The sequence below is a fragment of the Equus quagga genome, chromosome 22, assembly GCF_021613505.1.
Source record: "Equus quagga isolate Etosha38 chromosome 22, UCLA_HA_Equagga_1.0, whole genome shotgun sequence".
Taxonomy (NCBI): domain Eukaryota; kingdom Metazoa; phylum Chordata; class Mammalia; order Perissodactyla; family Equidae; genus Equus; species Equus quagga.
Genome location: NC_060288.1, coordinates 13,330,263 through 13,346,452, shown reverse-complemented (window position 1 = coordinate 13,346,452; position 16,190 = coordinate 13,330,263). Strand labels below are relative to the sequence as shown.

General features: G+C 44.3%; 1 long non-coding RNA gene across 1 annotated transcript; it reads left to right on the top strand.

Annotated features, from left to right (window-relative positions):
- Positions 1-1,792: 1,792 nt before the first annotated feature.
- Positions 1,793-15,788, top strand: LOC124231627 (uncharacterized). Its single transcript, XR_006886624.1, has 3 exons — positions 1,793-1,957; positions 14,087-14,402; positions 15,561-15,788. It is a non-coding gene; the product is annotated as an uncharacterized LOC124231627 (long non-coding RNA).
- The last annotated feature ends 402 nt before the right edge of the window (positions 15,789-16,190 follow it).

Below are 16,190 nucleotides of genomic sequence, written 5' to 3'. Positions count from 1 at the left end.
TTGGGGAGGATTTTGAGATGACTTTATGTAGACAAAAGGGATGATGAGACAGCAGAATTTATGACCTCATTCACACTCACCAGCTGATTATGCTTCTAAATAATGCAAACCGCCCCACTGCAGAACATCAGCTCACCAGGTAGCGGAGCAGATCCCGCACAGGTGTGTGGGTGCTTCCTGTTCAGTACGGATTGTCTAATATAGCACTGAGTGTCTCCGTCGCCTTCTGGAATTTGAGCTACTCGCTGTTGCTTGAGATTCAAAGAAAAAAGGGAGAAGAGAACTGTTTGTTGTTTATTAGGATTTTATCATTACCAACAGATCCTCTTTTGCAATTCTATCCCCCAAACTCAAGCTCCATGGCCTGGGTCACTTTTTTCCTCTTTCTTGTGATATTTAATGATTGTGAGGGTTTTTTGCAGTAATAGGTTGATTTAGAATTATGCTGAGAAACACCCAATTATTTGATGGTTCCAGTGAATTTGGGAGAGAGTTTTAACTTGTCTGTTTCTAACTAAACAGAACTAAAACTAAGGTGGTAACTGTGATCAAGGGTTATTTATTTTAGCCATATTTGCACTTGGCTCTTTTTAAGAGTTGGTACCTGGGCCAGCCCTAATGGCCTCGTGGTTAAAGTTCTGTGTGCTCCTATTTGGTGACCCGGGTTCACTTCTGGGTTCGGAACCACACTGCTCATCTCTCAGGAGCCATACTGTGGCGGCAGCTCACACAGAAGAACCAGAAGAACTTACAACTATACACAACTAGGTATTGGGGCTTTGAGGGGGCAAAGGAGGAAAAAAGGAGGAAGATTAGCAACTGATGTTAGCTTAGGGTGAATCTTACCCTGAAAAAAGAAAATATGTCTTACTCTTAGCTCTATGCAGCCCATAAAAAAAAAAAAAGGGACACCTTTTTGAGTTATTAAAGTCAATACTGCTAACAGAAGAGATAGGGATCTGAACTTTACAGAAATTCTGAGTGATGCCTTGAATGTCCTTTGATTCTAATCGTATTTTGGGGGGTAAGATGCTCGAAGTGCCAACTCGTCGTTTTCAGAATTAACTCACTGAAGTTGTAGGTGTCTAGCTGCATCCCTGAGGTCCTTGCTGGCCAAGGAGTCAGCTATGAAGTCTGGCTGAGCCTTCAGGCCGGTGTCTGTCATCACACAGACTTTGCTGGTGGCTTGAATTGCTCAGAGGTTGCCACAGAGAGTGGGCAGCGTCCACGCTATAGTGGCAGGATGTGCTCCCAGGATGAATGACTGCCTGACAAGTGTCCACTTCCAGTTCCAAAGCAAACAGCTGGCAGTACCCTTCCTTTATGGTAAGCACAGAGGAAATTGGCCCTTCCTTCTCCCCACCCCCCCCAAGGAAATAACATAGTGTTTCCCATAGCCTACAGCCAGCCTCTCACTCTTCTCTGAACCTTTTAGATGCAAATCACAGGGAGGATGCTAGGGCCCTGGGGACAGAGCTCATTGTCTGTTGTGTTGTCACCTTCTGTTATCCAGGTGCACGGCTTGGATTTCATTCAACGCCCCATGTTCCTGGCACACGAATAAACTTAGTGTGGTCTGGTGGGCCGAACTGGCTTCCTGCTTCTGTCAGTGCTGTGTTGGCCAGTTATTTCCACTGTGCAGGAGGCAGCCAGTGCTCCCACACCACCCCCCATCCCCCACCCCCCCAGGCTGAGGCTGGAGATGCCCTTTTGTTTCTTACCACTTGGCCCTGGAAACAATCGTCTTCTGACAGGCTTATCATGCACAGGGTGTTCTCGCTCTGTAGCTCTTGCCAGAGAAATGACAGTGACCTGATCTTTCCTGAAGTCTCTCTCCTTCTACAAGCACCCTGTGTGAAGCCTGTGGGGAGCCCTCAATAAATATTTGTTGAGTGGATTGGATAAATGGAATCGCTTCTGGATCACTTGCCCACTTTAAAGAATTCCCAATGTGGTGGTAAGTCTGGCTTAAATAGAAGCTATAGTGAGAGTGCCCAGTGAAGCCTAGAAAAGTTTATTTGTTGCTCCAGTGCAATCAATGACATTTGGAAGGTTGAATGGGATAGATCCAGACAGCGGAGCACTGCGGGCTCAGGGGAATTTGGGGAAGCTGGCGGCTAACATTTCTTTTGCACAGTTGCCGTGTTCCAGGCACTGAATGAGGCACGGTATTTGCGTTATTTCACTTCTTCTGCACAGTGAATATTTCCTAAGGAGGAAATCTTGCCCTGCTTTAGTGACGAGGAAATGGAGATGCATCAATTTCCAAAGTCAAAGCTAAGAGTTAGGTCAAAGCCTCTGCTGTTTGCGTCAGCCCACAGCAGAGTGGCCACTGGGCTCGGGTGAGCCAGACGGGACACTTCAGAGAAAGATTCGAGTCACAATAAGCAGAATGACTTCTATTTGTGTAGCACTTAAACATTTACAGCATGATTTTACATCCACTAGTTTACACTCATAGATATTTTACGCTATTGTATATTTACACTAGTCCGTTTGTCCCTCACAGTAACTTAGTGAGTTATTAGCTACATACCACCAATGAGAAACTGAGGGATGAAGAGACAAAGAGAATTTGGTCTAGAACTCAGAGCATCTGATTGTGAATCTATTGGGTTTCAGAGAAAACAGAGCACTTTTATTAAGTATTGTGAAAAAAGCTCAATACAGCTTTAACTTCCAATACAAAATATTAGGCTGGAAGCTCCTTAAGTTAGGAACTAAATATGATTCACCTTCGTGTCCCCAGCACCTAGCCTGGCATGGGGCTTATTGCAGGTAAACAGTAGGTACTGAAGGAATCAGTGTCATTGGTCATTGTGATTCATTGTCTATAAAGCAATAGGCCTACAGAGCGGCTTCAGGGTCGTTCCTTAGAAGTATCTAAGTGTCGTCCTCATTTTTAGTGCAGTGGTTAGGAACAAGAACAGTGGCTTAAAAATATTTTAGTGTTAGAACTCTCTTTTTCAAAGAAATCTCAGGCAGAATCTTGACATGGGAAGTGGTTTTTAACAAATGGAGAACTGGGCAATTGATCTCTTCAGCATTTGATGGAAAATACTTCAGTGGGAAACTCCTGCAAACTCTCTGTGCTCTCCCAGGTTTCCAAGGCGCACGGTCTGAAGATCATTAAATGGGATGATGAGATTGACCAGAGTACTGTTCATTCCGTAACCTTGTCACACATTCACGGGCTGTGTGGGGAGGAGGGAGGAGGTAAAGAACAGGTGAGGGAAGAATGGTGGATGCCCTTCTTCTGGATGCCAGAGTCTCATCATTGCGGGTGGAAGGAGCAGTGGAATATTGGGCCAGAACTCAGGGCTGAGGGACAGATATCCTGTATATTAGATGGGATTCTCGGGTACAAACAAGAGAATCCACTCTAGCCGGTATAAGCACTGAGCATTTTATTAAATGGTACGCATCCCTCATAGAATCATTGAGAAGGCTGATAAACATGCATTAGTCGAGATAGAATTTCCAGGAATGAGTCCCAAAATCACACTGCAGAACTGAACTGACAAGTGAGCTGTTGCTTCTGCATAGTGAGATGGTGTTCGACCCAGAGTTACATTGCCTTTGATATGATCAGGGAGTCACTAGACCCAGCAACAAAATCAGAGAGCCAGCATTGTAGCTGCCGGCTCCGGGAACAGACCTCTCTACCCTGATCCACATCAGACAAATGGAAGTCTTGTACTCAAACTTTCTTGCCACCTAAGTCAATTCATAACTGACAACCAACACAAGTACAATTTAATGGTAGAGCCTAAATCACATCTGGAATCTTCACTGCTAGGGAGTCTGAGAAACATCAACAGGACAAGAGAGAGTTAGAATGGGTGTTGAGCAAGCTAATATCTAGTAATGCCACAATCCACCACTTTGGTACCCAACACTCATGCACATCTTTCCCTTTAACTTAAATTTCCAAACAACAGCAACAACGGACATTCCTGCCTAAGCTAAGGTACTAGGGTGGATCTTATGAAATTGCTGATTTTTGAGTTTTTGACCTAAAAATGGCAAACTCATGTGGTTTAATAGTAACTGGCTTGTGTATGGTCAAACACATATGCATATTTACCCTCTCCTCCAAAGTCTTACTGGTCAGAGCATCCATCTCTGAGCAATGGTCATTCCCCCTTAGTTCACTTACAATCCAGTGTTACTGTCCTCTAATCTATGGTCTAGATTAGGAAGATAGCCATCACAACCACAACAGTACAGGAAAGAGAGGAAGAGATAAAAGAAATTATATTTATATGGTTATAAGCGGGCGGGGGGGAGAGAACAAAAGAAACTATGGGTAGATATTGCAGTTCTCATTCCTGTAAATGGTCAAAGTTATAGTTGATTGGTATTTATAGTCTCTTCCTTCTCTACCAATTTCTTTGCCCTCGGTCAATACTTCAGTCGGTCAGGACTCTTTACTTAGTGGGGTGCCCTAAACAGTTATTTCTGAGGGGTCTAGCCTATGATGGTCTCTCCTGTCCGGGGTTGTTACAGACTTCATTAATTGTTACCATAGGTATGACCATTTTAGGAGGTGCCCCAGAGGATCCCCTGCTTTCCAGACATCTTTCTCCCTGCCCCGATTGTATAATAACATGTTTTGTTTTGTTTTTTCACCTTGTTCATCAAGGCCAATCATGCTGGCTAAAAGATAACTCCTTTTTTTGTTTTTGTTTTTTTGCCTATTGTTTCAATGGCACCAGGGCCCAAAGTGACTAGATGGCAGTCTCAGCTTCTGGTTCAGTGGGAAAATGATTGTGTCCTCTGGTGAACTGTGAGTTCTAAAGCTCCAGAGCTCAAAGTCTCAGAGGTAGGAAGCAGATATTTTGCCAACGGGTCATCAGATGTAGCGGTGAGAGATATTTTGCTACCTAGTTCCTATGGCCATGCATTCTGGCTAAGGGAGAAACACTCCTATTCATTTGTTTCTGATTTGGAGCATATGCCACATTCCACCACCTTGCTAGTCATTGTTCCCAAGTAGCACTGTAACTGGGCCTTCGTGGGCCATTCCCCCATTCTATGAGGCCCTTTGTTTCCGGATGAAGGATATACGGTAAGACCAATGAATGCTGTGAGCATGCACACGTGGCCTTACTAGTTTTCCCATAAAATAACTGTCCCTGAGAGGAGCAATATTGCCTTGGATGCAATGATGATGAATAAGGCATTGAGTAAGTCCATATATGGCAGAAGCATGGCAGGCAAGAAAGACAAATCCACGTCCAGAATAAGCGTATATTACAGTGAACACAAATTCTATTCAACAACTCAACAAGCAAACTCCCAAAATTGTTTCTCTACTTCTAAATAGAGAGTATAGATGTGGCAGAGTACAGCCCCGGAAACTCAAGAACTCCATGCATGTGGGTGCATGATTAGGGGACACACTGTCTCAGTGGACCATAAATGATGGACTGACAATTTTGTTCTTGTCCTCAGGGACCCTTCTCCTATTCATTTATGTTTTTTCAAACCATCGCCTCTTTTCTCAAACTCGCGATTCCAGTCCTTTCTCCCTCATTCTTAGAAGATGACCTTTCTTCCTTCTTCAGGAAAGACGCTGAAGCACTTAGGCCAGAACTCCAAAATCAAGTTACCCTGGGCTGCTTTTCTTCAAGATTCAGAGAAATAAGTTTAAGGCTAAAACTCCAGCTAAATTCTTAATTCTCATCTCTTCCAGATTCTTCCTCCATTAACTATCCTCTTTGGAATTCTCATCCTTACCACATCTATAGGCTTCTGGCTCCCAGATTGGTAATATGCTCAGATTGAATCCATCTTAAAGTAAGAGCAACAATAAGGACCAAAAACCTGGAGAGAACCCACCCCCCACCCCCACCCAGTCCTGCATTGTCTTTTAGCTATCACCTGACTCCTTTCCTCCAGTCAAGGCTTTTCGAAAGAAGCGTCTGTAGCCATGTCTACCTTCTCACCTTTCCTTTGCTCCTCAGCCTATATAGTTAGGTGTTTATTTCCTCTCTTCTCTGAAACTGCTTAGGTCACAAATTTCAGACCCATAATGTAGTGGCCAAACTCAGCGACCACTTTCATCTTTATCTCATTTGCTGTCTCTACGGTGGCTGGCAGTGTTGATTTCTCCCTTGTCTCTCCTCCCATTACCTCCATAACTCCACAGCCATCTGGCTTTCCTCTTGTTTCTCTCCATCCCTCCAGCCTGTCCTCCACCTACCTACCTCTTAAATGTGTTCTTCAAGGATTGCTGCTCTCAGCCATTTTCTCTTCTTCCTCTTGCGGTACCTCAGCAATCTCCAACTACTCCAGAGTTGTTGAGTTTGGGTGTTTTTTTCCTAACTGTCCCTGCATGTAGATGACTCCTTGACTTCATTCCTGAATCTCAAATCCGCATGTCCAATTGCCTATGAGTCATCTCCAGATTAATACCTCACAGGCAGCCCAAGCTCAACAAGGCTCCAACTGAAATCATCTCCCTTAAATCTGCTTCCTACCCTCCTAATGACCCATGGTGTCAGGGAAAGCAAAGTTGCAGCTTATAATGAGGTGGTAGAAAGTGTGTAGGGGGAAAATCAAGATGAGAGAGGTTTGGTTTAAAGAGAAACAGCAGTCTAGAGGCACAGGCTCAAGGACGCAGGCTGGAGAACACAGTCCAGAGGACACAGGCTTGAGGATGCAGACTTGAGGACACAGTCTAGAGGGCACAGTCTAGAAGACACAGGCCGAGGATGCGGACTTGAGGACACAGTTTAAAGCACACAGGTTTGAGCATAAAGTCTAGAGAGCACACAGTCTCAAGGACACAGGCTTGAGAACACTGCCTGTACGACACAGAATTGATAGGAGAATTGTAAGACAAGGAGCACTTCTAGGGGAGATGGTGGCGTAGGCCACAATTGAGGATGAGAACCAGGGGCAAAGAGCAGAGACTTCATCCCTGGAGCAGTGCTTGTTGATTTAACGGACCGAAGGGGCAGTAGCCAGGTGGTCATCTGGCAGAATGAGGTATGGAATGTTTAGGGAATGCTTGGCTGGGAGAGGGGGAAGCTGGGTAATCAAAGGAACGTACAAAATTACCCAGCTCCAGGGTTCTAATGAGATTCGACGATGGAAACACCGAAGTCTCAGGATGTTGAGCCCTTTTTACTGGAACTTTCTGAGAGGGTCCAGACCAATGGAAAGAGCTGTTGCAACTCGTCAGTTGTTTTCTGAGTGGGAGCCCTGAGTCTCCAATGAGTATGTGGCTCTTTGAGGGCAGGTGGCATAGCGCTTGCATTTTTTTGGCAACTCCTTTAGCACCTAATAGTGTGCCAGGCACACTGAGGGTCCTCGAGAAACAATATTTGGAAAGAGTTGACCTAATAATTGTGTCTGTGGAATCCCTAACACCTGCTATCTATCATCTCTTTGTTCTTGTCACTGAGCCAGTTACCTTTGCCATCAGAATTAGGGAATGGCTCGTGGTGGGGACCTGGTAAGAAGGAGGAGAAAAGAAGAGAAAATATTCTATTAAATACTCGGGAATTTCTTTTTTGTCAACTTAATCGAAAGGTACTGATTGTAAATGGATTTTATTGGAAAACCCATAAAAAATGGAAAAGCACACATAACTATCCCAGCGGTTTATTTGCAGTGCTAGATTCTTACAGTAGACAGAGCCATCAAAGAAAATCCCAGCACCTTCACATCATGTCAAGTTATCAGCCCGTGACTCTGTGAGTGGTGTCAACCGTACTCACAAAGACGTTATCATCTCTTGAATCACTTTGTTGTCACAATTTGAATGGTGTGTCAGCCTCCATGGATCCCCGACAGCATTTTCCTCTACACGAACAGCACAGAATTTCATTTTGTTCCTTCCCTATTGCTAGGTTGGTTTCACTTTCTGGCTGGTGTGGCAGCCTGCTCTTGTCCCACCCAAAGCAACCTGTGTAACTCTGTCAAAGGTGAGATCGGTTTCTGATTTTGATCTCTACCGTGTGAAAGGGGAGCTGGCATTCGAGAGCCTTAAGTCCTCTCACTAAATGTGTGTTAAATGCCTTGCAAGATGAGAAGCGATTTCATCTTATAAATGATGGAGCAACAGACTTACACAAAAGAATTGGTAAGGGGATGGTGTAAGTTGCAAATTAATTGTACAGTTGAGAGTTACCTCCTTTCTTATCTTCTCTGTAGCCCATCTCCTTCCTCCAAACATTTCCCCTCTGAGCAGTCTAGACTTTTGTCCCCAGTCCTGACGGGGGACTGGGCTGCTTCTGGGTTGTCATGGTATTGGTGCTGATACCCTGAGTAAATAGTGTAGCGGGCACAGTGCATCTTGCCCTAGAATGCTTGGATGCTCAGGGTCCTCATGACCCTCCACGTCTCCTAGGGTGAGGCAGCTTAAAATGGAAGCCTATCCCAGGAAACCCACACTGTGACACCATCTAAGTCTTAAGCCTAAAGAGACCAAGTCCTTCTGTTCAATTTCCTGCCCTGGTCAGAGGTTAAGAAAAAATTGGGGGGAATGAAAACCAGTCCATCCTCCTGTAGCCACACTCTACAATTCTGACCTTATTTAGTTGGGCCTCTACCTGTGAATTCTCTTCAGTTCAGGTTCAGCAAGCATTTTTTTTTTTTTTTTTTTTTTTTTTTGGCTTAGTATGTGCTGGACGCTAGGCAAAGAGCTAGGAATATAAAGATGAGTAATGTCAAAGTCTCAGCCTCTCAGCAAAAGACAGATTTGCAGTGAAAGAAATCATGACACTGTTAATGTATAGTCAGTGTCATTATGAGCTATGTAAACTAGAGGCTATTCTGGCTTGGAGCGTCTACGCAGGTGTCAGAGGCAGTGGCATTTAACAGATGAACAGGATTTTCTTAAGCAAATGATGGGAGGGGGGTGTCACTTAAACAAAAGCAATAACAAAACATGAAGTGTCTATGCTCAAGGGGTTTGCAGTCTGTAGTAGGACATATGCATGCACACATACACCCACATATTTCTTCTTTTTTTTTAAATGAGAATGAAGAGCTTTTTTTTTTTTCCCTCCCTTTCAAAGCCCAAGTATATGGTTGTATATCCTAGTGGTAGGTCATTCTAGTTCTTCTGTGTGGGATGCCTCCACAGCATGGCTTGATGAGTGATGTATAGTTCGGTGCTCAGGATCTGAACTTGTGAACCCCAGGCTGCCAAAGCGGAGTGCACAAACTGAACCACTTGGCCACAGGGCCAGCCCTCATGTTTATTATTCTAAGATAAATAAAAGAGGAAAAGTGGTCCTCAGTGAGGGGTAGATCTTTACAGAAGGCTGTGCACTGGACCTTGGATGTAATGCCTGTCATCCAAAGCAGGAGGACGACAATTCCAAGTGATGCATTGGTGCAGTGGTAGCAGAATACGATGTGTTCATCAAGAGGAGTGCACCAAGACTATGGGAGCACAGGGGTGGGGGTGGGGGTAATATTTTAATTTAGAGAAGCTCTCTTTGGTCAGGACATTAAAGGATAAGTGAGACTTCAAGAGTCAGAGAAGCGGGGAGGGCACCTACTCTTCCTTCCATGCTTGCCAGAGACTCTTCGTCCTCTTGGAGTCTGTCCCTTGTGCTTGTCCCTTGTTTTCCAAGTGACACAGAGCTGAACATATCCTTACCATAGATAAGAGAGGCTGTGCTGAGGGCAAAAGAGAGTCATATCAGGGCATGTGCCTCCTGAGGCCCCTCCTCCCAACTTTCAGAGACCTGACTTGGTTTCTACCTACCTTGACTCCTGCTGGTTGTCTGGGTTGCTTGTGTTCATTACGAATCTCCTTTGAAATGGCCAGAAGACACAAAGCTCCAAATGATAAGCAGTGACTGTGCAGTAAAATTGATGAATAATGCTGTCTATGTATATACCAGTGCAGATCCCCAAGAGAAAGACTCTTTATTGGAAGCATAAAGTAACAGTGTAAGAAAACTCAGGTGGTCCCTTGGAGTTTGTGGATTGGGAGCAAACCAGTATTATTGGCCATCAAATATTTATTGTACATCATCGGTATGCAAAGGACAACCTTCTCTCTCCAGGAGCTTATGAGTGGGTTCAAAGCTGAAGATGTGAATAGATGAAAAGGTAAATAGCAACACAAGTATAAACTGATGCTATAGACAATGTTTGTATCCCCCCAAAATTCATATGTTGAAACCTATTCCCTCAATGTGATCATATTTGGAGGTGGGGCCTTTGGAGGGTGATTAGGTCATGAGGGCAGAACCCTCATGGGATTAGTACCCTTATAACAAGACCCCAGAGAGCTCCCTTGCCCTTCTGTCATGTGAGGACCCAATGAGAAGACCACTGTCTATGAGCCAGGAGCTGGCCTTCCCCAGACACTGATCTGCTGGTGCCTTAATCTTGGACTTAGCCTCCCGAACTGTGAAAAATAAATTTCTGTTGTTTATAAGCCATTTCGTTTATAAAATTTTGTTATAGCAGCTGAACAGACTAAGACAGGTGAGATCTCATAAGATGATACATGATGAAGTGTTGCGTGAGTAGCAGAATGTCCTCTGAATGGAGGGAGGGGACGACTGGATTAGCTGACTTCCATAGATTCTGTTTTTAGATCCATCATTGTATGAATCTGACAATAATTGTTTTGAAGTCAGAGTTTCATCATCCAAACAGCTTTTCTTCTCTTCCTCTGATTGTATTAACATAAGAAAATAATTCAAGAGAGCAACAGTTATGTGGAATTAACCATCAGTTACCTGTAATAATAACTGTGTTATACTACTTGCATCTTATATGTAGGACATAATATGTTGAAAATATTGACTAGTGAATTTACAGAGTGTATCGAAACTTCTTTACTTGCAAACAGGTTGGGTTCTCAAGGTCATTCTTTTTTTTTAAATTTTGTTTTATTATAGTAAGAATACAATAAATTTTTAAGTACATAATACAGCATTGTTTACTATAAATACAATGTTGTACTGAAGATCTCTAGAACTTATTCATCTTGTTTAACTGAAGCTTTATGCCCATTGATTAGCAACTCCTCATTTCCCCCGCCCCTGCAGGCCCTTGAAACCACCATTCCACTTTGATCTTAAGGTCATTCTTAAATCTAGTTGTTTGCGAGTTCAAAGTGTCTTCAAACAAGCAACATTTGACATTTTCTTACCACTCTCAGTGTACTTATTTCTATACTTGTTTCCGTAGTAATTCTGTCTCTTCTTACTAGGACCTTCAACACTCTTAGTATTTTGGATTATATCAGATATGATGGGATTAATACTATCTGCAAAATCCCAAAAAACAATAAGCCTTCACTCTCCACTGACAGAGATCAAGAGGAGGCTTGGTCTTGGAGTAGTGCTTGACTTTCCCAAATGTCTGTAACTTCATATACAAGGCTCAAAAGGGAGACAGGGAGACAGTATTAAGAATGATCCTGAGCTCAGGAATTAAGACCTTGCCTCCCTAGGTCTTCTATCCCACTATCTTTGGGGCTCGAGAATGGGCCTGAAGTACCCACCCCTCCCTACCTTTCAATGCTTACAGCTTCACCAGCAACATTTGTCTTGAGTCCGGTAGGACTAATCTCATTATGCTTTCTGTCCTTGTTTATTTCAGTTATCCTAAGAAGCCCCAGCCTCCCAGGTCTCTTTGTGTCTCCCACCCTCTAATCCCTGTAGGCTCTGCATACCCACTAGTCTTTCCCCTTCCTAACTCGTGAACCTCTTCTACTGTGTCTCTGTAATTCCTGGACCATCATCAGCAAAATCCTACATGTCCTTAATCTCTTCTCTTTCCCTGAATCTCCCTTGAGGACAGCGCCTCCCCTGCAGCCCCTCAAGGGGTAGCTATTTTTCTCCTGTAGACTTTGTACCTCTGGGCCTGGAGGAGGCCTAGATGTTCTCCGTGGATCCCATGGCCTCTTAAAACCCCTTCCCCACTTCCCTCCCCAAACATCACTAGCTTTGAATCTCGGATCAGATTATATCACCCAATACCTTTCATTGTTGCTGCCATGTAGGAATTCTGATTCAGTATGGGGTTTGTGTTTGTGTGAACTCCGTGGGTGATTCCATCCCATGTAAAGGTTGAGAACCAATGTTTAGGCTGTGGTCTACCTTCCTTCCAGGAGGTCACTCTCCCCTGCAGGGTTCCCTTGATGGGTCCCTCACAACCTTGGACGGTGGTCGCATTCCAGGGGATGGCTCTGGAGTCTGTCTTTGGCACCTCTGACTGTCCCTGGGTCCACACACTCATAGTGTATCTGGTTGGCCTGAAACCACCTAAGCTCAGGGCATCTGAAATGAAATTCCTCATCTACTTTTCCAAACCCAGCTTTCCTCCTTGGCATACTTATTCCTTTTCCTCAATAATCAGACTCACAAACTCTGAAATGTTCTTAAATCCTTCATGTCCTTTACCCATCTCTTCACCTAAACAGTTCCCATGGAGTAGATTATTCCCTGATGGTGTATCTCACTTTTATTGAGTTCCTTCCCCTCCATTTCCTGTATTCAAGTTTAAAGCCTCCTTCTTTCATGCTGACAGGGGGACCAACCATCCTGGCTTGCCTGGGTCTGAGGAATGTAGGATTTTCCATGGTAAAACTTGGAAGGTCCTAGGAAATCCAGGACAAGTTGGTCACCCAACCTAGACTGAAAATGTTTGCTTATGAAGGGGGAAGGCATCATGGTCACACATCGCTGTAGAGAACACATGTCCAGTCCACTGTGACTTATAAGAGACACATACGCCATTTACAATTCCCCCAAATAAAGGATAATAGTTGCCTACATTTCTTGAGCATGTACTCTGTTCCAGGCACCGTTGTAAGTGCCTCGTATGCAAACCTTCGGTTAGCCTCACAGCAACCCCATGAGACGGTCCAGTGCAGTGGTTAAGAAGATGGGCCCAGAAGTCAGACTGATTGGGTTTGAAACCCAGCTCTACCACTTGCTAGCTGATGTCCTTGGACAAGTTGTTTAACCTACGCACCTCAGTTTCCTAATTTGTAAAATGAGGCTGAAAATAGTACCTAATTCAATGAGGTGTTGTGAGGACTATGATACTTCATTGAATCCAAGAAGTTACCCATTGTATGGTGGACCATAACTTTATGCATCACTGATAGAGAAAAATATCTACCAATTCACCTCTGAACACCACAGATTGTTAGATGTAATCTGATTTCGCAGATGTTAAAATGTGGGAAAATATGCGACTTACAATAAATGAAATGTGGTGAACGGTTTAAATGAATGAGGATACTGTTATGGCCTGAATTGTGTCCCCCCCAAATTTATGTGTTGAAGTCTTAACACCCCGTTCCTCAGAATGTGACTGTATTTGGAGATAGGGTCTTTGAAGAGATAATTAAATAAAAGTAGGTCATATGAGTAGCCCTCATCCAATAGGAATGGTATTCTGATAAAAAGAGGACGTTAGGATACAGACACACATCGAGGGAAGATCATGTGAAGACACAGGGAGAAGATGCCCATTTGCAAGTCAAGGAGAGAGGCCTCAGAAGACACCAATCCTGCTGCCATCTTGATCTCAGACTTCCAGCCTCTCGAACTGGGAGAAAATAAATTTCTGTTGTTTAAGTCCCCCAGTCTGTTGTACGTTGTTATGGCAGCCCTTGCAAACTAATACAGAACCCTCAATAAAGCTTTCTGAGACCATAAGACAAGGAACTGAGATAAGAGTTCCTGTCTTAGCAGGAGACTCCAGCCCACCCTCAGTTGGTCCCTTGTGTTCAATTAACCCACTACCAAATTAGACTTTCCCTTCCACTTGGGTCTCAATTCATGGAGAAGTCAACTGTTCACTTGGAGCACCAGAGCTGTATGAGAACCTTCACCATCAGCACTTAACCTCTTATTTTTTAAAAAATTCCATTTTTGAGGGCATAAGGGGAAAGTGTGAGGAAGCTTTGGGTGTCAACACACTATTAGCCAGATTCTGACGGAAGTACACAGCCCATGCTTAGCTCAGCCCATCTTTAGCAAAACCGATGGTGGGTACTTGACATTAAAAGGGTTTATAACAGCAGATTGTCTAGATTAATTAGATCTTCACACAGGACTGACACCTCCTCTCTTTTTTCGTTTTCTAGAGTGGTTTGACATTTGTGCATAATATGGAGAAAGAGCAAGACTGAAATGTGGCTGTTAAGAGTCTTGGGCTCATGTTTGCTAATCTCCTGTATGGTGAAACACTGGCACCCAGACAAACTCTCATTCACATTGGAACAAAGCACTAGTTATGTGTGTTGAAATTCCTTAGAGAAAATGTCTTGCAGCCTGTTGGGGAGTACATGAATGCTGGAAATACTTCACCCAATGTTGCTCAACGTCCTGGGAAGACAGTGTGCTGGCATCTGGACACCCACTCTGGAGAAGGATTGCAGTGCTCTAGGGCACGTGGGTCTGGTGAGGACAGAAGGAGCATGGGTGGATGGGTGGGTGGAGATGGGGTTGGATGTTTTCTCTGTGATCATCCCAGACCGAGCTGGAGCCAGCTCCAGACTGCCCACTTTCTTAGTCCATTGAAAGTATCTAAAGTCAGCTTGTTGCCAAGGCTGTTGCTTCCCCTGCTTGGGACCAGATTTTCCTGTTTTTTGATTATAAGTGTTAGTTACTTGAGTTTCCTCAACTTTGACCTGGAGAAGTAAGAGGGTAGAGGGATGAAGGAGAGGCTTTCGATCAGTGTCAAAGGTATGAAATGGTTAGGTGGCGGTCTGTGCGTGTAGGATGGAAACTAAGTCAACTGTGGCTCCAGCTGTTTGGAGATAACTCCAATAGATGGGACTAAGTGACCAGAGAGCGCAAAGGAAGGTGGATGTGGTAATGGGGTAACAGTAAGAAGTGAATGCCACTAAAAGAGCAAGGAGAAAGTGCTGAGCTAGAGCAACGGTTCTCATTGTGGCCCCTGGACCAGCAGCATCAGCAGCACCTGGGATAAAAATGCAGATTGTCAGGTCCAACTCAGACCTACTGAATCATAAGCTCTAGGGGTGGAGCCCAGCCATCTGTGTTTGAACGAGTCCTCCTGGTGATTCTGATGCACACTAAAATTTGTTAGCAGCACTTCTGGAATGAGGAAGAGACATCTTGGTAACACTGGGTTTGAGAGGAGGGAGGAAGAGGAAGGGGAGGAGAATGGACTAAACAGTAGAAAGAAGTTATACTCCAAGAAAAGGAAAAGTGATGAGGGCTGCCAGAATGGAAGAAGAATGTGAGTCAAGATTATAATAGTTCATGGTAGCCTGGATTTTTAGTTAGCACATGCCTGCCACTGACATCATGCAGAAGTTTTAAGGAGAAGCAATGACAAAAGAACAAATGTGGATGCAAATTCCTCTCAGAAATTACAAAAGAGAATTACATTGCTGGGATTCACTTGCAGATCCTGGAAGGGCTCGTTTATGTGTTTTTCACTCCAGTCTGGTGTGAGTTGAAGGGTGGCCCCCAAAAGATATGTCCTCGTCCCAACCCCCAGAACCTGTGAATGTGACCTTATTTGGATAGAGTCTTTGCAGATGTAATCAAGTTAAGGATCTCAAGATAAGATCATCCTGGATTATTTAGGTGAGCCCCAAATCCAATGAAACTGTCTTTATGAGACAAGAAGAGGAGACAGACACACAGAGAAGGCAATCAGAAGACAGAGGCAGAGTTGGGAGTTACGCAGCCGTAGACCACAGAACGCCCGGAGCCACCGGAAGCTGGAAGAAGCAAGGAAGCCTTCTCCCTCAGAGCCTTCGGAGGGGGCGTGGTCCTGCTGACACCTTGATTTTGGACATCTGGCTTCCAGAACTGAGGTAAGAGCTATCTGTTGTTTTAAGCCACTAAGTTTGTGTAATTTGTCAGGGCAGCTCTAGGAAATGGATAAACCAGGCCTCAGGAAAAAGGCTCTGGGGTTTGGAGTCAGAAGGACCTGTATCTTAATGTTTTCTTTGCGCTTCATTCCTTTGGATGGGGTAAGAACTCTCAGAGTCACAGTGCTCCCCATGTGGCTTGCATTGCTCTTACTTTACCTGTCTGCCTCCTGTGAGCATCTGAGTTTGTGCCCTCTGGGTTAGATGCTCTCTCAAGTCTTCTCCATCTTTGATGCCTTAAAATTCTAACGAGTGGATGGGCACGGTGAGTTGATAACCCAAATCTTTCGGGAGTATTTGGAGATGTTGCAGTCTACTGTCCTTTCAATGGCCTGGTTGA